At 50.9% G+C, this 20,353-nt stretch overlaps 1 protein-coding gene across 1 annotated transcript in view; it reads left to right on the top strand.

The window, feature by feature from the left end:
- Positions 1-20,353, top strand: part of KCNQ3 (potassium voltage-gated channel subfamily Q member 3) — a 290,140-nt gene that overhangs the window by 34,909 nt on the left and 234,878 nt on the right. The window lies entirely within an intron of this gene.

Below are 20,353 nucleotides of genomic sequence, written 5' to 3'. Positions count from 1 at the left end.
TTTGTGTTAATTGTTGTAATAATGTTTTGTAAATAAGTTGCGTTATGCAGAAGTGGCTTAGGTGTGTTTCCAAGGAATTTTGGACTAGCTGTGGCAGTCATTCCCAGTTGGAAAAGACTTTGCTGGAGGCAGGAAAGAATGAAAAGAGAGCACAGCTAACAGAAGGACTCCGCTTTACAGAAAGGATCACAGAGAGGAGTGGGAGGTGGAAGGGGAAATGGCACAAGGAGAGAGAGACAGAGCTAGGCAGATGGAGAAAAGGAGGAGGGAAGCATCCGGGGGCAGATGGACCTTGAGAGAGCTGAGATGCCGAGTGGAGACAGATGGAGGGAGAGAACAAGCTGCAGAGGCACAGACAACGGTGGGGACACACACACATGGGATCGGGGACACAGAGGCAGACACCCTGGGAGAGACTGGAAGAAAGAGAGAGAGAGAAAACCCAGGGAGCATCCGCAGGCCGAGGCACGATTGCTGGGTAGATCGTGGCCAGGAGGCCTTGCCTATGATTTGTCCATGGGGAATTTTAAATAAAATCTTTAAAGTGATTAAAGGCTATTTTATTGAAAAGAGATCTGGGCCTCTTTGGTGAAGAGAGACCAGCCTGGACCACGTTTTGCCCTGTGCTCAGCTGCTGTTTCAGTTGATTGTATGTGTGTGTGTGTGTGTGTGTGTGTGTGTGTGTGTGTGTGTGTGAGGGTGGGGCGGGGGCAGTGTTGTGGATTTGCTCCCCTCTTTTCCTCCTGTCTGTGGCTCGGCTGGGGAGCACCCCGTCCCCAGGTAATTTGGGAGGGAGTGTCCATGGGGCCCAGCAAGAGCCTTGATTTCTTTGGCTTTGCTCTTCAGACCCCAAGTCTCGCGGGAACCAGGGTGTTATTTTTATATTTTAAGTCGCTGTTGCAGAGAGCAAATGCAGCTTGAGGCCATTCCTTTGCTTCTGAAGCTTCTTTGGAATCAGACCTGGTAGGAGTTTAAGGGTTAATCAGGAGATAGTACAGTTTTCCAGGATCCAAGAGGGTGGTCAGAATGGTGTCTTGCTCTCCTGCCCTGGGGTCAGTGACCCCATCCTGACTCCTCACCATGATGTGATTCATTAGATTAAAGGAGACAGAACAAGGTAGAGGAGGTGGGGCCTCAGAGGTCCTCTAGTTCAGTCTTTTCATTTTGCAGATAGAGACACTGAGGCCCTGAGAGGCGGAATGGCTAGAAGCCCAGGGCTCTGTGTGCAAGGCCAGCGTTCTTTCTCCTGTTGAGGGTAGGAAGGCACTTAAGCCATAAACCTGCTGCCTGACCCACTCCCTTTCCCGTGGCAGGCATCACTAGTTAATCTCAGGTATCACTACTCAACCATGGTCTCCTCCTGCCAGAGCCTTCTCAAGCAGTCTTTGGGGGACACCAATCATTATTTAGTTTCTTCATGCAGGATGAGTGTTTTTACTTTCCTTGTACCATACAGTGCTCTCCTGTTGGCCTGTGTTTGTCTTTCTTATGCGATAGCTTTATAGTAATAATCTGTGGCCCACTCTCCACTGATTAATAATAGCACCTACGATGTAGTTACAGGGAATCTAATCCATCCCTTCTCAGAGTCCAAGTGTTGTTTATATGTGAACATGAGGGGGTAGGAAGGAAGATTGACTCCTATCTCAGTGGTTATTGATGTCCTTGCTTTTCTGTTTCTTTTACTTGGGGCAGGGGAGCCCCTATAGTTAGATTATGGGAATTTGAGTTTTGGTCTTTTGCAAGGAAGGCTTTATTATCCCTTGGAAGATGAAGAAACTTAGAGAGTTTGGCCAAGCTCATACAGGTGAAGGACGGAGTCCGGCCTTTATGGGGGTGGCTGGACACACAACACCAAATACAGGACAGAGGGTGTCCACAGTAGTTCGTTATCCACACGTGATCACAGCCTGGGGGAGAGGACACCACCCGCCACATAGGGCTCCATGGGGGCTGATCAATTGTTATGGCAGCCCCAGAAAGCTAATACACCCATGGTGTCTCAAGAGTCCTGCTGCTGGTGGGGCAGAAAGATGACCAGTCCGAGTGCCAAGACCCCTGGGCTTTGCCTTGGTCTGCCACTAATGAGCTGTGGCCTCGAGACAATCTGTTTTGCCTTTTGGGCCTCAGTTTCCTCGTCTATAAAATGAGAGGGAGGGGAGGGGATTATGAAATAATAGAGCAGGGTGACCAGAGATTGAGGGTGGAATCCTTGGGGGTGCTGGGACTGAGCTGTTAAGTATTGCAACCTTCGGAAGGGGCGGGGGGGCTGAGGCGCAGGGGAACATGGGAGGAAGGGTGCAGGGGCCAAGGGCATGGGTGCTCTTCTGAGTGTGACACATGGGCAGAACTGCTGGGGAGTCTGCACCCACTGAGTCAGCTGCAGATGCTGCCCTCTCCCACTCAGCTGGGCCTGGAGCTGGGGCAGGGATGGGAACTGCTGATGGGAGCCGGTTCATTCCAGTCCGGAGCAGGATTTTGACATGATGGAAAAGAAAAAGAATAATAACAAGCCCTCCACGTGAGATCATTTGGCTGCAAATGATGGGAGACACGTTTAGGATATTTCTGCTCTGGTTTTTTTTTTATTTTTTTGAAATTCCAGAAATAATTCTTTTGACCTAGTTTTGGTTGTGCTCAGGATGTGGTTAGAGTTAACGGAGCTGAAGACAATATGCGCTTTCAACGTTCCAAGTCACCTGCAGGGCTGCTTGTCTGCTTGGGTCTCAGTGTCCTTTGGACGGGGGCGGGGGTGGGGTAGGGTGATGGGGTGAGGGGTCAGGGCTATGTTCCCCCTGAAACCTGAGGGATCAGCACAGCTCAGAGGTCAGGGATGTGGGCTCTGCCACTGTGGCTGTGTGGCTTTGGGTAAGTTACTCACCTCTCTGAACCCCAGTTTGCTCAGCTGCAAAATGGGGTGACTTTGCCCTCCTCGAAGGGGTTCCCTTGTTCGATTGTTACAACGGCCCTGTGAGGTTGGAGCCACTAATGACCTCGTGTTACAGATGGAGACCTGGCACCATGGGGGGGCTGGGTGACAGGCTCACAGTCACATCTCATGGCCGTGAGAATTTCCAAGCCGAGAGCCTGGGCGGAGTCCATGCTCTTTATCTGCCTCTTCCTGTCTTTCCAGGTGGGTATCTGGTAGTGACTATTGCCTTTGGTGGAAGATGCTAAACCTTGTAAACTGTGGAGGTCCAGGTTGCTGGAAAGTGGCCCCGATTCAGTGGAATCGGGATAAAGTCCTGGAACGCCGATGCCCGTGGAGTGGGCAGCTTTACCATCCTTTCCCGGGAATGCTTCCTTTTGGTCCCTGCCAGCAGTGGTGCCCTATCCCAGCAGCTCCTGTGTTGTCCACAGGGCATGCCCGCTACGTCCTCCTCTTCCCGCACAGGCAGTACGGACGGGCACGTGGTAATACCCCAATTTTGTCAGATGACATCAGACAGAGTTCTGGCTTCTCCTTGCATCTTCACAGTGGGGTGGCTAGCTTGTGTGAGTCCTGGAAAGGGGCTCCCAGCTTGATCAAGCGTGGTCTCCTGGGCCCCCGTCTCCATATGCAGAGTCCCATCTCCCTCCCACCCTCCTCATCCAGGACCTGTTCCTCCCAGTATGTGCTGTTTCATGACTGTGCTTTCGCTCATGCCGTTCCTTCTACCTGAAATGCTTCTTTATAAGATTTGGGGTTTTTTTTGGACGTGGACCATTTTTAAAGTCTTTACTGCATTTGTTACAATATTGCTTCTGTTTTATGTTTTGGTTTTTTTGTCCGCGAGGCACATGGGATCTTAGCTCCCCAACCAGGGATCGAACCCACACCCCCTGCAGTGGAAGGGGAAGTCTAAACCACTGGACCGCCAGGGAAGTCCCTACCTGAAGCGCTTTCCCCTCTTTCTCCACCATCTACCCCAAGGGCTCCTTTGCTTCCTCAGACCTTGGCTTAAAGGTCTATCCCTTCTTCTCCCAGGCAGCTGAGATTCTAGTGCAGAGACAGACAGACAAATAAGTAAACAGACAAATAACTACACGTGATGATTTGGAAACAAAGGCTTTGGTGAAATGGAGGGTTGTGGGTGGAGGCATCCCGGAGATGCAGCTGTCGGATGAGGGGCCAGTCACGCCCAGGACTGATGTGTGGGCAGAGTGGCTGCTGGAAGAGAACCGTGTTCCGAGGTCCTGAGGTGGGAGAGCTGGGGTGTTCCAGGACCTAAAGAAAAGCCAGAGGAGCAGAAATGCCCTGCAGGATGGGGAGTTAGATTGAAATGTCAGTGCAAAATGTGTGCTGTGGGGTGATCCCTTTGGCTGTTGTGTTTACTCTGGAAGTATTGGGTTGGCCAAAAAGTTCGTTCGGGCGTTTCTGTAGCATCTTACCGGAAAACCCGAACGAACTTTTTGGCCAGCACAAGAGATGTGCCGATAAAGGAAAGGGGAAGGTGTGGGATGCCTTGTGGGTCTCTGGTTGGAGCAACTGGATCAGATAGTCGTGCCGTTTACCGAGAAGAGCTCTATGTGGAGGTGAAATCCGGGGGTGTGTTTGGGATGTAGAAGGTGTTCATGGTGGGGTGACAGATGGCGGAGGCCCTTAAAGGCAGTTGGGTAGAGGGGCAGCAGCTCCGAGTGGGGGTTAATGACCTTCCTCTCTTCCTCATGTCGGTGGTGCAGCCCCAGAGCTACGGACGGGACGTATGATGCTGCTGGAAGGTGGGGAGAGGCAGGGATGGGACAGGGGCACTAGTGTGACGGTTTGAACCTGGGCCCATCCTGGCTGCCCTTAAGGAAACGGGGTCGCATTTGCCCATCTTCAGGTTCCAGGCGCCTCCCCCGTTCCCTGTTCCAGAAAGCAAATTTCATTGGCAATTCTGCCGTCAGATCTAGGGCCCGTGACTCACATCATGGTATTATGTTTCCTGTGTCTCCTTTTGTTCCTGCTTTATTCGGGTTTATTCCTCATCTTCCAGTTTGGAAAACATTCTTTTTGCTGAAGACAGAATCACCCATTGAGGTGAAAAAGACCACGTCTTGCCTTTCATCTGTTGCCGATCCACCATCTACCCCCATTTTGTTTTCCTTCCTCCTACACGAGGTTGTACAACACAATTTTGGTCATTCCTGGTGTCTTTCTTCTGCTCCTCCTGGGTCTGCATCTCCCTCGTGCTTTTCCTACAGATGTGAAACACTTTTAAAGATGTCTCCTGAATCTCTTATCTCCCGTTCCTTTGGCTCACCTGCTCTTTTGTAATTGGGACTTAATGGAGAGCGTTTCCCGATTCCCAACACTGGTTTCTTGAGACTTCTTACCGAACGATGTGATGACGCTGTTGGAATTTCACTTTCTTCGAGCTTTGCTTGGACCAGGGTAAGCTCCCATTTTGCTGAGGGCGTCTGTGTCCCAATCACATGCCTGAATAGATTTAGTTCTCAAATATCTTCAAATATATGACCATTCATATCCACAGATGCTGTACATTATATCCATGCATATACATATGTCTCATCAGGAAACTTCGAAAATACAGCAGAGTACTTCTCGATACACGCACTGACTGTATAAACCTTTAAAAAACTCACCTTTGTCACCTTCGGCTCAAACCTCCCGTTGGAATATACCAGCCCTGCATTCCAGTTTACCTTTCAAACATTGTATTCACCATTTGGATTAAAATGTAAATTTACTTCATGTTAACCCAAGCAACATGTTTTTTGAGCACCTACTGTGTGCTAGTCTGGGGGCTAGAGTTACAGAGTGATATGAGGCCACTTCTTGCCCTTTTAGCAATGAGGGACCTTCTATGCTGTGTTGGCAAGTATATGAAGCCTCAATCAGGGAAGCAGGCATTCTCTTTGTAGCCTCAGGAACACAAAACACACTGAAAGCCCAGAAACACGATGCTTCTGCAGCATCATTTATGAACATGTCTCGAGTCCACTGTGGTTTGGTACAAATTAGTTTTTCATCGAGGCATAAGCAGTTAAATAAACACTTGTCCTTGCCTAGAGAGTTCTTCCCTCCGTGAGTCTGTTCTGACCACAGTGACCTCTTTGATGTGCTGTCTGGGTTCTGGTTAATTTGTCTTCTTTTGAGTGAAAAACACAGCCCACGCACTTCGGGGTGTCAGCCCGGGAGACATCCATCCTGGCGCTGGGTTCCGGCTCAAAGGTAAGGGACAGGCTGCAGATGTGACCAGGTTGGTCTGACTGTGACAGCCCAGAGGCTGATGGGCCGCCATCATCGGTGCCCGTGACATTGTGGTGACGGGAGGGATTCCTTCTTAGGCACTTCAGGATTTACCCAGCCCAGCGTTCATCCACCTGGGTGGGTGCCCACGTATTCCAACAGGCAGTTCTGTTTGCGTTTTTCCTTTGAAGAGAGACTTGCGTGCTTGGAAGAACACAGGCTCTGTAGTCAGACATTCTTGAGCTCAAATGCAGCCTCATCAGTTGTTACTGATGGTGTGTTGCTGTGCTGCCTTAGGCAAGCCACTTAAGGGGTTTTGAGCCTCAGTTTGTATCATCTGTGAAATGGGCTGCTAGTACTGACCATTGTATCTTAGGCTTGTTTGGAGGATTAGAAATAAAGCTGGTACAACACCTAGAAGAGTCCCTGCATGCATTAGCCACTTGGAAAACAGGTCTCCTCTTTCTTATCAGCAGGGAGCGCTCTCTGAAGGCACAGGTAGCTTCACAAGCGGAAGTGGGTATGGTTGAGACCATCTTTTCTCTGGTCTCCTTGACGGTTTTCTTGGCAAATACTTTAAGAAGGGCCTTCTGTCTGGTCCCAGAAATCAGGAACTCAAGGTGCTTATTAAATTTTACTTAGGTAGCTCTAGCTTCCACTAAGACGGTGACCAGTATATTCAGAAATCAAGACAAAAACTCTAATAATTTTTAGGGTGTTTTTATAGCCGAAAATGGAGGTGGAAAACGCCTTGCGGAGGCTTGGATGAGAGAGCTGAGTTACTCAGCAGGGAGTTTGGGAGGGGAGGGAAGAAATGTCCTCCTTATGCAAAAAATGCCACCATGTCTTAGCGCCCAAAGCATTTGGATTGTGGACCAGGAAGCATCTTTTACAGACCTTTCTAGACCAATCCCTCCTCAGTCATGCTGACTCCCCTTCTCGTGTTTCTGCTGTGTGCTGGGCTTTATTCACCTCCCTTAACCCTCACAAAGATGCTCGAAGGCAGGGGCTGTCATGCCCACCCATTTTACAGGTGAGAAAACCGCGCCTTACGATCTGACTTGCTTTATGCCACATGGCTTTTAAAGGTTGAATTTGGACTTGAACTGAGGTCTGACTCCAAAGCCCACCCCCAGCCGTGGTGCTGCCACTTTCATCACCCGTCCTCCTTACAGCTATTTTCTTTTTATATTTAGCACAAGAGGAGGTTAAAGCTCAGGGTAGGGAATAAAGGACTTCTCTTAAATTCACAGCCAGTTAGAAGCAGAACCAGGTTAGGACCCAGAACTCCTGACTGCCGCGCCTGCTTTTTTTCTGCTCCCGGCCTTGCGTCCCTCGAGTGCACCTTATTAAAACCACACAGAAGCTGGAGACGTCTGCTCAGCTGTGTCACAGAGCCCTTCCTTCTGGCTGCCAGCGGATACCGGTCCTCTTCAGGAAGCCTAGGATCTGAGCTTGTATTTATCTTGTCCTCAGGCATCAAAGTAATTGTTTCCTCCTCATCTTCCTGTGGGACTTTCAATGTGAGTAATGACGCTCTGGCTCAGAGAAAACCCTACCTCAGCTTTGTGATTCCAAACCACCAGCTGCCGGAGATGCTCAGGGCCTCCATGCTCATGAGAGTCCTTACAGATCAGGATTCCTGTCCCTTAACCCCGGCTAGTTGCGGGACATCTCCCCTGGAAGATGAGGCAGGATGGCTCAGTGGGGAAATATTCCCTTAGACCATGACCCAGGAGCGTTTGTACACCACTGACCTTGGGTGGGTCAGGGCCCTTCCCTGGGCCTCCAGGTCCTCACTCTGCTTCCCTCCCAGGTGGCTTGTGGCTCTCCAAGACCCTCCGTCCATCCTCTCAACTCCAAGGGGACAGAAGGAGAACGTCCCTTTCCCATTGTGGTCCATAGAGGTTCCAGAACTGAGTTTCTGGATGGCCTGGCTTGGCTTGCATGCTGGGACGACTCGTGTTGCTTGGATTCCCCCAAGAAGCAAGTCGGGTTTTTTTGGGGTTTTTTTTTGCGGTACGTGGGCCTCTCACTGCTGTGGCCTCTCCCGTTGCGGAGCACAGGCTCCGGATGCGCAGGCTCAGCGGCCATGGCTCACGGGCCCAGCCGCTCCGCGGCATGTGGGATCTTCCCGGACCGGGGCACGAACCCGTGTCCCCTGCGTCGGCAGGCGGACTCTCAACCACTGTGTCACCAGGGAAGCCCAGAAAGTCGGTGTTGTTCACAGATGCATCCTTCTTACTCAGCCTGGAATGAATGGATGAACGACTGGGTGAATGAATGAACTTTACCCGGGTCTGAGTCACAGGACCATTGCTAAGGGGTAAACTCCCCCCTCCCCAACCGCATGGAGTATGGGTGTATCACCAGAACAGGGACCATACGCAGACCGGTCAAAAAAGTGGATGCCGTCTGTGTGCCGAGTATTTTGTTTGTCTCTCCAAATCCATTCTCCACCTGCTCTGTATCCCTATGAGACTAACCTTGTGAATTTCATCATTGGCTCCCTTGCCTGGACTTCTGGTTGGGTGCAGACAACAGAGGCAGCAGTGGAAGATCAGAGGGTGAGAGCTGGGGAGAGAGGACTTGGTTCCCTCCCGCTGGGCTGTTGTGGGCCGCAGCTCCTGCTGGGAGCCCTCTCCCTGCTTGCCTTCTTTTGCCTTTTAGGCCCAGGGGTGATAACAGTTCTCTGCTGTGGTCAATCCCAGGGAACTTTTCCCTCCCTTGTAGATTACCCGAAGCCCTGCCCCGCTGTTGTAAATAGTCCCTTGATAGGTCTGTGGAGCAGCCAGTGTCCCTGTGCCCTGTCTCTCTTGAGACAGGAGGCTGGAGGCTGGAGGCTGCTGCTGTTTGACTCAGCAGCTGGGGATCAGGTCCCAGGAATCCGGAGGAGGGTAAGACTCAGTCTCCTCAGTAAGGGAGCCCTCAGACTCACGGGGGATACAGAGGGACCAGCACCAGGGGCCAGCATCCACGTTCGAGGCATGCCCACCTGGGGTGATGGTGACACTCCTCTGGTGGCAGACCTCATGCTCACTGCACTGGGCCAGACTGCTCTGGAGGTTGAGAAATCTCACTAGATTCAGGCTGGCAAAGATACCAGACTGAGGAGCGGGGCTGGAAGGAGACTCAGGTTCGGGGGTGGAAATGAAGGGCCAGGGGGAAGCCGCCTGGAGTCGAGGTCCGGGCAGCCTGCGGCTCAGGGAGGCTGAGTGTCCATCCAGGAGGCCTCCATCCGCGGACTTCTGCAGCTGCTCTAGCTGTGGGGGCGTTTAATGAAGTCTTTGCCCTGGTGAGGTGACACAGTCTGGCCAGAGCACTGGGCAGGCACTGCGGCTCTGCCAGCTGACTTTAACAGAACTGGCTGCAGCCTCTCTCAGGCGGTGGTTTGGGGCTGGGAGCTCCAGCGTGGACCACTCGCCATCCCTACTTCCCCCAGACTTCCTGTTCATCCTTCCCGATTCAAGCAAAATGTCTCTTTGTTCCCTTTATATATTCTTTTGCTTCACACCCACTTTGGTTTTTTATTCCTCTCCTTAAAGGATGCTGTCTTCCCTCCTCCTTTCCCAGGAGCAGCCCACGGGGCAGGACATGAATAACTGTGTCCAGGGGTCGAGCTCCTAGGGAGTCCCCTTTCTCTCCTTCCTCAGCTCTGCCGCATCTAACTGTACGTCCTCCAGAGTCAGCCCTATCAAACGTGACAGGGCTTCTCTGGCAGAGAAGCTGCTGGAAATAGCTGCATTTGATACGCTGGGGCTGGTGAGGGCTGTCATCCCGCCTGCCTGCGTGGCAGCTCTGAACGTTAAACCCAGAGGGGGAGGGGCGGCCTGGCACTTCCCAGCTCTGCCTGAGGGGATCCCTCCCCTCCCTGGGCTTTCCAGGGCTTCCCTGCTTTCTTCCTGATGCTTCTCCCTCTTGCAGTGGAAAGTGTACCTTCTGGAGACTTGGGAAAATGGTGGACTGGGGCTGGTTACCTTACCCCCCTGCAGTGCTGATTCCCCATCTATAAATGGGGATGGTGCTAGCTCATACCCCTCGAGGCTGTTGTGAAAATTAAATAATGTAGGTTAAGCTCCCAACAGGGCATGTTGTAGGAACTCCACCCAAGGTAGATGCTGCTGTTATTATTATTATTATTTTGCGTAATGGGACCTGAGCCTGGTAGGCACAGGGGGTGCCTTTGCAGGCTGTACCCAGGAGGCAGGGGCAGGCATCTGTTCGGGATGAATAATTCATCACCAGTCTCCTTTGCTCCCAAAGCAGCATCTCCTGGCAAACACTGCAGACGAATTCATTTGTCACGGGTTGTGGGGGGGGGGGCGGTGGGCTACGCTGGAGAACAGATGGGATTCCCCAGTCACGTGCCCCTGCAGACAGCATGACACACAGTCGTGCTGAGGAAGCCCTGCTTCTTGGAGGAGGAACTTCTTCAGCTTCTGAAAATGGATGCAGCGAACCTGCTGCCTGTGCCTTACGTGGCAAAAGCTTTGTGCTGTTCTGGAAGAAAGCGGGTATTTTCCATCCTGCTGTGTCCTTGACAGCGTCTGACAATGTTTGTTAACCGTGGGGACACACACGTCCCCTGGGAATTATAAGATCAGTTTATATAATTATTTTATTCCTCCTGGGTGCCAGGCCCTGTAACTGTTAGGCACAGGAGACCAGATGGATGGAGATCATCTGTACAGAATGTTAAGGACACTCAGAGAAGAGGGTTGCTGACATAGTGTACTGAATAAGTAACAGCTGACTGTAAGCTACTTTAACCCTGCCTATGGCATTCAGGGAAGGCTTCCTGGAGGAGGTGCTGATTCAACTGAACTTGGAGGATGAGCTGGAGTTTCTAGATGAAGGAGGATTTTGAGGAACACATGAGAAAGCATGGTTTTTCCAGAAAGCTTTAAAGGGTTGAATATCTGAAGGATAAACATGAACCAGGTGGAGGTCCCGGCACACCTCACTAGGTTTGCACATGATCCATCCAGTGGGAGCCACGGATGGGTGTTGGCTAGGAGGGGAACTTGGTATTGTTGGTATTATGGCAAGAGTACTCAGACTGCGTGGGGCAGAGTGGGTTGAGGAAAGGAGATCAGTTTGTGCGTTCATTCATTCACTCACGAATTCATCCACCCATCCTTTAATTTGTACAGCAGATATTTCTCAAGTGCCCAGTGTGTGCTACACTGAGAGGTGTCAGTGGGGAGAGGAACCCAGCTGAGAGGTGAGGGATGGGGAAACCAGCGCTGAGAGGTGAGGGATGGGGAGACCAGCACGTCCTGTTGGGTCAGATTGGTATCGCTTTGCTTTAAATAAATGAGGTCAGTAGAACGAAGCTCTTGGTCTGATCAGAACCCTGCTGCACAGTTGGGGTCCATCCACAGACACTGCGTGCCACCCCAGGTGTGCTGCTGGACAGCAACGGGCGGTTCTTTACGCACTGTCATGAGGCAGGAGAGGTGACCGTGCTGTCCTCTCTTTGCTCCCAGAATCCCCCGGGGCATCTAACGCCTGTTCTGTGCCCGCTTGCCGTGGCACTGCTGTCCAGATGCACAAATGCACACACCTCTTTTACCTTAGCAAGCTCAGGTGGCCAGTGAAGTTTGCAAAAGGTTTCTATTCAATGCCTAAAACATTGCCCAAACCCACAGGTCCCGGTTGAACTCTGCTAGGAGATGCCTTGGTACTCCTGTGGGGCAGAAATTTCCAGTCCGCTTCCTCCCCTTCGGATATCCTTCCTGAGCATCTTTTCCTCAAAAGGGCGTGCTTTATGGATCACGTGAATCAGGATCGCCTGGGGTAAGGGTTAAAAGGCCGGCTCCTGAGCCCCAGGCAGGCTTAACTGAATTAGGATTTCCTGGAGGGGGGGGGTGGGGAGCTGGGGAGCTTGCATTTTTAATCACCACCTTTGGTGTCTGGTGATTCTGAAGCTCTTTCATGTCTTCTGAGAAGTACCATTTTAAAGCACAGAGCTTTTTTTTTTTTTTCTCCTGGAATCAGCAAAGCACTATCCCTGAGCCACGTGTCATGCAGTGGGCTTATTTCATTCTCACTCCTGCCCCAGAGGATGGTGGAGGGGGTCCTCTATTTTATGCTGTAAGTAAGGGGGTGAAGCTGGGGTTCAAACCTCAATCGCCTAAGGCCAGTAGATGTCTACATCTGATGCAGGTACTGAATCAGTGCTCAAAGGCGGGCGATGAAGTAGTTCATTGAACAGGACGGACGCTCGGGGCGTGAGCAGGAGCTCCATTCATCCTCCGCTTGTCCATTTCAACCCACTCTTGGGAGCTGGGGCTCCATCCCCCATGGAACCTCGGCAGGCCCATGGCTTATCTGTGCACTTGGGGACTCAGAAGTCCTGCAGTCGCTTGGAATCTCGGGACAGTGTCACTTTAGGAAGCAGCGTGCTGGGTCCTGGGAGCAGATGGCCTTTTATGTGTGGCCCTGATGTTTCCGTTTCTTCTTCTCTGGTGCTGGCAGAGTTGCTGTAACCTTGAAAATAGCACAGCATGGTAATTACTGCTCATGTTCATCGTCCCTTGGTGCTTGTGAGCTCCTTGGGAGAAGGGATTCTCTGAAGTTTTTTGTGAAATATTATTACAAATTTAACAGCTGAAAACACCCATTTATTACCTTACAGATGTTGTAGGTTCGGTTCCTGGAACAGTGCGGTTGTGTTCTCCGCTGAGGATCTCAAGGCAGACTTGAGGTGTCGGCCAGGGCTGTGTTCTTAGCTGAGACTCGGTTCTCTTCCAAGCTCACTTGCTGTTGGCAGAATTCACTTCCTTGAGGTTGTAGGACTGAGGCTCTGCTCTCTTGCTGGCTGTCAACCAGGGTCCATTCTCAGCTCCTAGATGCCATCCACTTTCCTTCCCACTGCGCCCTCTCCATCATCACATGGCACCTTGCTCCTCTCTCACCTCTTTTATGGGCTTGCCAGGTTAGGTCAGCCGCACCCAGGATAATCTCCCTTTTGAGTAACTCAGAGTCATCTGGGACCTTAATTATATCTGCAGAATCCTTTCTGTCACATGAGGTGAAATAACCATAGAAGTGCCATTCTCTCATATTCGCAAGTCCTACTGGTATTCCAGAGGAGGGGATTATACAGGGTGTACACCTGGGGCCATCTTGGAAATCTGCCTACCGCAGGGCCCATGTTTAATTCACAGGGTACAGGGCCAGATATTCGCTTTGTTGAGGGTAAGGGAGCTGCCTGGAGGACCAGAGCAGGGCACAGAGAAGATTTCATACACCCAGAAACACACCCCAGGCGGTAGAAGCGGGACTCAAACTCACTGCACCAGTATTTGGCAAATAGCCTTGAGACCCTGTTGGATTCTTGCAGATATCTCCGTAGAGTGTTATGCTGACGATTTTCTAGGGAGAATTTTATGGAACCCATTCCACATTGAGCACTTGAGTAGCTGGTTGCTGAATTTAGTCCGTGATGATTAAAAAATTTTTTTTAATTGTTACCTGACATAGTCTGCATAATACTTTTTATAGCCCTTTGGTCCAGAGCTTAATTAATTTCAGTGGATGGGTGGGTGAGCAGGTTTGTGAATAAGTTCATTATCACCAAATTAACCTATTTACTCACTCATTTCTTCATCCAGCCACCTAGCAACTTCCTGCAGCCAGTAGCCAGCATCCTTTTGTCAAAAGCCCACTCCCCCTGCTGGGGTGAGCACTGTTGCTAAGAAACCACCCAGTCCCTGGCTCTTACTGTGGCCCAGGGTTCCTTCAGTGTGCTGCGAGGGGTGCTTGAACTTGGGTTACCTGGGGATCGTGTGAAACATGCAGATTTCTGCACTCTGCTACAGACCCACTGAACTAGACCGCCTGGCTGTGGCACCAGGAATATGTGAGTTTTGCAAGCGTCCCGGATAGTTGAGGGCGGTGGAAGCATGAGACCCGCGAGCCCAGTGGTACTGGGGAGACAGCAGCAAGCAGGCACTTCCGTTCTGTGTGTCCGTGGCTGCGATGGAGGAAGGCGGTGGGTGCGGACAGGAGGGGGACATTGTTCCAGGGAGAAGGATCAGAAGAGAGAGAGAAAACAGAGACGGCCAGGAACTAAAAGAACTGTGCTCCCTGGATTCTGGGATTGAAGTGTAGCCACATTGATTTACTCTGAATCCAGTTTAACCTGGCAGACTCCAGGTGAAGCTAACTCTAAACCCCTACTTTCCAGGGTGGAGAGAAAAATCAATCTGTGATTTGTCTGGGGAGTCGTTCTCTTTCCCCATCAGAGATAGCGCGGAGCCAAAAGAACGAGGCCACTGGTCCCTTTGCGAGGGCGAGTCTGCAGAGCTGCGGGGCAGGGCTGTTTGCTCCCTTTGTAGGGCTCGTCGCCTCCCTAGCGGGAAGGGTCCCTGCCTCCTGTGGAACCAGCCCTGCCCTCGCCCACCCCGCTCGCCTCCGTCAGGCAGCACCTCCTCTGAGGAAGGATGGCGGGCGTAGGCCCGGGTGGAGGTGTTGACTGCTAGCTTACACCTGGCACGGGAAGCAGAGGTGCCCAGCCTGGCTTGGTTTGTAAAATGGGGAGAAAAAAGAACCCCTCATTTTCTGTCTCCTTTGTGAGTTATTACATTCTCTTCCCACACACGAGATTGTCTTTCCCCCTTTCTCTCATCACATGCGCACAGTTTTTTCACTTGAAGCCTACGAAAGTGGAGAAGCGTTGACCTGATTTCTGAATCCAAGTTGACTCCTGAGTTTGTATATTTAATGTTAGTATCTCCTACCCCAAGCCCCCGAGTTCTGACCTGTTGTTAAATTCAGTGTTTCTTATACTTCCGGTGTCCGGAACTGAGGGAACATACTAGTTTAGTATTGGTGTGTGTGTGTGTCTGTGTGTGTGTGTTTCCGTATGTGTCTCTGTGTGTCTCTGCGTGGGCCTGTGTGTCTGTCTGTACGTGTGTTGTACATTGGGCAAATGGGGCTCGGGTACAGAGTTGTGAAGGAGATGATGCCTGCAAAGTAGGCAAGGCAAGATTTTAAAATTAATGTTTGTTTCCTTCATGCTTAGAGCAAGGGGAAGCCTTTGGAACAGAGCTTATAATGAGTGGGCGACCCCAGTTAAAATACTGATGTTCTTCTCTGCAGGTTTGGGGGGTGGTAGCTGCCCCAGGCTCCTGAGTCCCTGACCACCCCCCTCTCTCACCCCTAACCCCTAATCATCTGTCCCAAAGTCCACTCGATCCAGCAAGAAAAGTGTTAATTACTGGCACCCAAGATGCCCCAAGGCCACCATCTGTTCTGATTAATCTGTATCCAGAGAAAACCCGGGGTTAAATATTTTGAAACAGCACCGTGTCTTCAATTAGAAGGTTTACTCTCCACCATAGCCTTGTGAAACTGGAAAATTTAGCATTACTACTCCCAATTCACAAGTGTTGAAACTGTTGCACAGAGAATTGAAATCACCCACACGTGGCCACCCACCTGGGACATTTCTGCCTGGTTTCCTGTTCTCTGAGGCTGAATGTTGCCTTCAGCATTGCCTTTCCTGACCTGGAGGCTATTTGGGAGTGAAGTTTTCAGCGGTTTTATTTTCTGGGAGGAGCCTCCCCCTGGGGTGCCTTTCGGGAGTCCCCTCCTCCATCTTTGTTGTGATGTCCTGTCCCTGGTAGAGGCCCTCCAAAGCTAAATCTGTATGTTTGCTGCATAAAGAAATGTTGGTTGAATGAAGAAATGATTGGACCCGGCTGCAGCGTTGATCTTGTCTTGAAACAGCCAGAGTTGTTTTTGAACTCGTCAGTCTCCAGCCTAAACTGCAAATTCCTGGAAGGCAGGACCCCTGTCTGTTGATCTTTGCACCCCACCTTGTTGCCCCAGCACAGCCCCTGGTACTGCATAGTGTGGGTGCTTTTCCAGAGTTCTTTGATAGGGTGGAGTAAACCCCAGTCAACCACATCTTGAAGTCTTCACCTTCCGGATAGTGGGAAAATGTGCCTTAGCAGGTCTCTTACTCTGAAACCAAATGCAAGAAGGGCTCTTTCAGATGCAGCCTGTAGTTTTAGTGCCACGAAGAGGCTGGGTACTAGAGGGAGAGTGAGCTGGGGGACCACATAACTTGGAGAATCTCAGAGTTGTTCTTTGTGGGGATGGCCATTTCATGCACCTGGACAAGCTTACCCTGCACTTTGCGGACTGATGGCTCATGGGTGGGGTCTGTGCATATTCAGAAGTAGCCAATGTCTTGTCTCTGGCCACTTTCTGAACTTTTGCCCCGTGGCAGCTCCATGACAAACTTTTGAAGAATGGGAAATTAACCAAGATAACCAAGGGAAATCACCTGCCCCTGCAGTGTCTCCTGTCCCTTTCCACAGCTCCGCCCTCACTCTGCCCAGGCTCTGCCCTGACCTCACCCCCGCCCTTGGTATGTCAGGAAAATACAGGCTCTTTGGTCTTGGAGACACACATTCAACCCCTTGTTCTGTCTCTGTAACTGGGATTGTGGGTGAGTCACTCAGGAATCTTCTCTTTTCCTCATCTGGAAAATCAGGAGAGTGGGGTTATTGTGAACATTAATATAAATGCTTATCGTATACAAAGTGAGCCCCCTTATTTAAAATCAACTGATTAGGGACTTTAATCACACCTATAAAATACCTTCAAGGAAGCACTTTGTGTTTGATTGAGTAACTGGAGGTTGTACTTAGCCAAGTTAACAATCAAAAAACCACCCCAGGGCTTCCCTGGTGGCGCAGTGGTTGAGAGTCTGCCTGCCGATGCAGGGGACACAGGTTCGTGCCCCGGTCCGGGAAGACCCCACAAGCCGCGGAGCGGCTGGGCCCGTGAGCCATGGCTGCTGAGCCTGCGCGTCCGGAGCCTGTGCTCCGCTGCGGGAGAGGCCGCAGCAGTGAGAGGCCCGCGTACCGCAAAAAAAAAAAAAAAAAAAAAAAAAAAACCCCACCCCAGTTCTTAACCAGGGGAGAGAGGAGAACTCTCTGAGGGACTGAGAACTAGGGAAACTTTCTCAAATGACAGAGCTCTCCTTGCCCTGGAGCTTTGCTGTGTGACCTTTCTTCCCATCTAGAACCACTGGTCTGCAGAACACTTCTTTGTCCTACTTCCCTCCTCCCTAATTGAAACTCCCCTGTCAGTGTCTTTCTATTTGCTGTGAATTTTGTGGAAGAGAAGCGAAAGTGGGGCAAGTCTGAGCCGTGTTGGCCAACTTGCAGGTCACCTGAGGAGTTCCTGGTGGCATTTGGCCACAGGTTCTGGAAGAGAAGTGATTTCACAGGTTTCAGGGAGAAGTGATTCAAGAGCGGCCCATGGGGGGAGGACAGTGTCCTACCCTCCCCTGTAGCCTGGCCTCATGGCGAGTCCTTAGGAGCTGAAAACTAAGCTACTAACATCCAGCTACAGCATGTTCCCTGAGGTGTCCAAAGGATGAATAAAACTAGGTCCCTGTTCTCTGCAGGATCCACCAGACTGCAGAGGAGACAGATGCAGGAACAGTCATCCCCAGAACGGTAAATGTGGGGCACTCAGGAGTACAGCAGGAGAAAATCACGAGCCCCAGTTGGGTGGGTCCAGAAGCTTCCAGAGGAGGTGACTGAGTCCTGAAGGATTCACAGACATTGGCCAGTGGAAAAGCAATTATGCTATTTGTTTCCTTGAGGCTTTTAAAGTTCGACATCTACACGGCTTGGGGTGGAGCATCAGGTGGTATTTCTGAGGCCTGGGCGGCAGGCAGGATTCACGCTTGTAGCCCGTGCCTGCGTGCCATTTAAACATCCAGCTGCTAATTAATGAGCCCCAAACCGAGCTTGCTTGAATGTGCCAGCCTCCGCATTCGAAGCAGCCTGCTCCCCGGAGAGCAGGGATGGGCTGAGGGTCTGTACGCAGAAGGCTGGGGCTGGGGCAGGGCCACTGTCCCACTACAGGGTCTGGGGGAGGGGGTGGTCAGAGTGGCCACTGGGCCTGCTAAGGGCCCAGGAGCTCCCAGGACCGGCAGGAGAGCCCCAGGTCACGGCTCTCTTTGCGACAAATCCTCATTTGGACATTTTCTTGCTTTCTTTTTTCTTTATTTTTTATATTAGAGTATATTTGATTTACAATGTTGTGTTAGTTTCAGGTGTACAGCGAAGTGATTTAGCGATACATATACAGGTATCTATTCTTTTTCAGATTCTTTTCCCCTATAGGTTATTACAGAGTATTGAGTAGAGTTCCCCATGCTATGAAGTAGGTCCTTGTTGTTTATCTGTTTTATATATGATAGTGTGTATACGTTAATCCCAGCCTCCTAATTTATCTCCCCCTCCTTTCCCCTTTGGTAACCGTAAGTTTGTTTTCTAAGCCTGTGAGTCAGTTTCTGTTTTGTAAACAAGTTCGTGTGTACTGTTTATCTTAGATTCCACATATGAGTGACATCATGTGATATTTGTCTTTTTCTGTCTGACTTATTACTTGACATAGTATGGTAGTCTCTGGGTCCATCCATGTTGCTGCAAAGGGTATGGTTTCATTCTTTTTTATGGATGAGGAATATTCCACTGTATATTGGACTTCTTGCTTAATTTTTAATTTCCTTTTAATTAACAGACTTTTTTTTTAAATGCAGTTTTAGGTTTATAGAACAATTAGGCAGAGAATGCAGAGAGTTTCTGTAGATCTCTGTCTACACACAGTTTCTCCCATTTTTAACATCTTGCCTTAGTTGGCGTGTTTGTTACGGTGGATGAACCAATAGTGATACAGTGTCATTCACCAAAGCCCCTAGTTTACATCACGCTTCACTCTTGGTGTTGTACAATTCTGTGGGTTTTGCCAAACGCATAAAGTCCTGTGTCCGCCGTGACAGTATCATGTAGAATCGCTTCACTGCCCCCCCGCCCCCCCCCCCCGCCAGGTCCCCTGTGCTCCCCCTGCTAGAAGTCAGGTGGAGCTTGTGTGAAAGAGGATGCACAGCCTTGCAAGGAGCCCGGGAGGGCATTTGTAAACAGCCTCTCAGGTCGTTCTGGGTCCCGCCAGGAGACCTGTGAAAGACCAGACCCCATAACAGCAGCCCTCGTTGCTTCTCTGAATTAAAATGTGCTGGTGGTTTGTGTTTATCTGTGGTTAATCTTGTTTAGGGAAGAATTAAGGGGACTCTTAAGTACTCACCAAGCAGAAGACGTTGTTCGCTACCAGACACGATGCAGAGTGGGGTGGACCCGGCTCTGGGGCCCTCCCCTAGCCCAGCCCTGGCCCCAAACTTCCTGCGTGAATTTTGTGAAGCCGAGTTAAGGGTTCCCCAGCTCCCCTGCCCTCTGTGTTAGTGTCAGAGGCCTGGGCAAGGCTCGCTTGGAGCCTCAGTCCTGCAGATGTGAAACTAATGCCACCACCTGCCTTTCCAGATCCTGGTGAAAGAGTGAGACCATGTAGAGAAGAGCGAAGGGAAGGTGCTAGAATGTAATGCCATTGTGGCCAGGCACAGGGAGGCCCGGGACATAAACACACAGCAGCCAGAGCGCTGGAGAGCCTCACCGCTCTGTTTCTCTGTGCCCTGTTTCTCACGGACTGTCTCGCCCCACGTGCATGATTGTGATTGATTTCCTGACAGTTGTGATGCAGGAGAGGAGATTCTTGCAGGCGGGCGTCTCTGCTGCTTCCCTTCGTCCACCTGGGCTTCCTTGGCAGTCAGAGTCGGAGCTGGTGTGGGACCGCCGTGCAGGGACCCTCGGTGGCGTCACCAGGGCCAGGGAGCTGGCTCCTCGCCTGTGCAGCCTGCACCACGTGGGGCCATCCTGTTGAGAGCCTGTTGTTCCAAGTTGATCAAATGTCACTTTTATCTGGGTTATGACACAGGCTGTGTACTTGAGCACAAGGCTATATGGAAAGCCAGACCTGGGGTTTGGCTCTGTGCCTGGAAATCAGACCGTGATCACATGAGCCATGAACCCGGCCCTGTGCTGAAACAAACGGGTAACTTAGAGGCAGATGGGAGTCGAACTGGGTTTTAGTTCAACCCCCTCATTTCACAAAGAAGGAGGCAGATTCCACAGAAAAGGTGCACAGCTGGATGCCAGATAACTGTGTGTTGAGTATATTAATAAATGCATGGTTGAGTAGCATATAGATTATCTGTCTCACGCCCTGCACACAACCTCCTTCACCGGACCAGGTCCAGCTCACTGTTGAGCTCTAAGTGCCGCTGCCTCTGGGAAGCCCTCCCTGACTGCC

Source organism: Phocoena phocoena, chromosome 17, assembly GCF_963924675.1.
Source record: "Phocoena phocoena chromosome 17, mPhoPho1.1, whole genome shotgun sequence".
NCBI classification, from domain to species: domain Eukaryota; kingdom Metazoa; phylum Chordata; class Mammalia; order Artiodactyla; family Phocoenidae; genus Phocoena; species Phocoena phocoena.
Note: the sequence above shows the minus strand (reverse complement) of the source record. Positions and strands in the feature narration are given on the sequence as shown.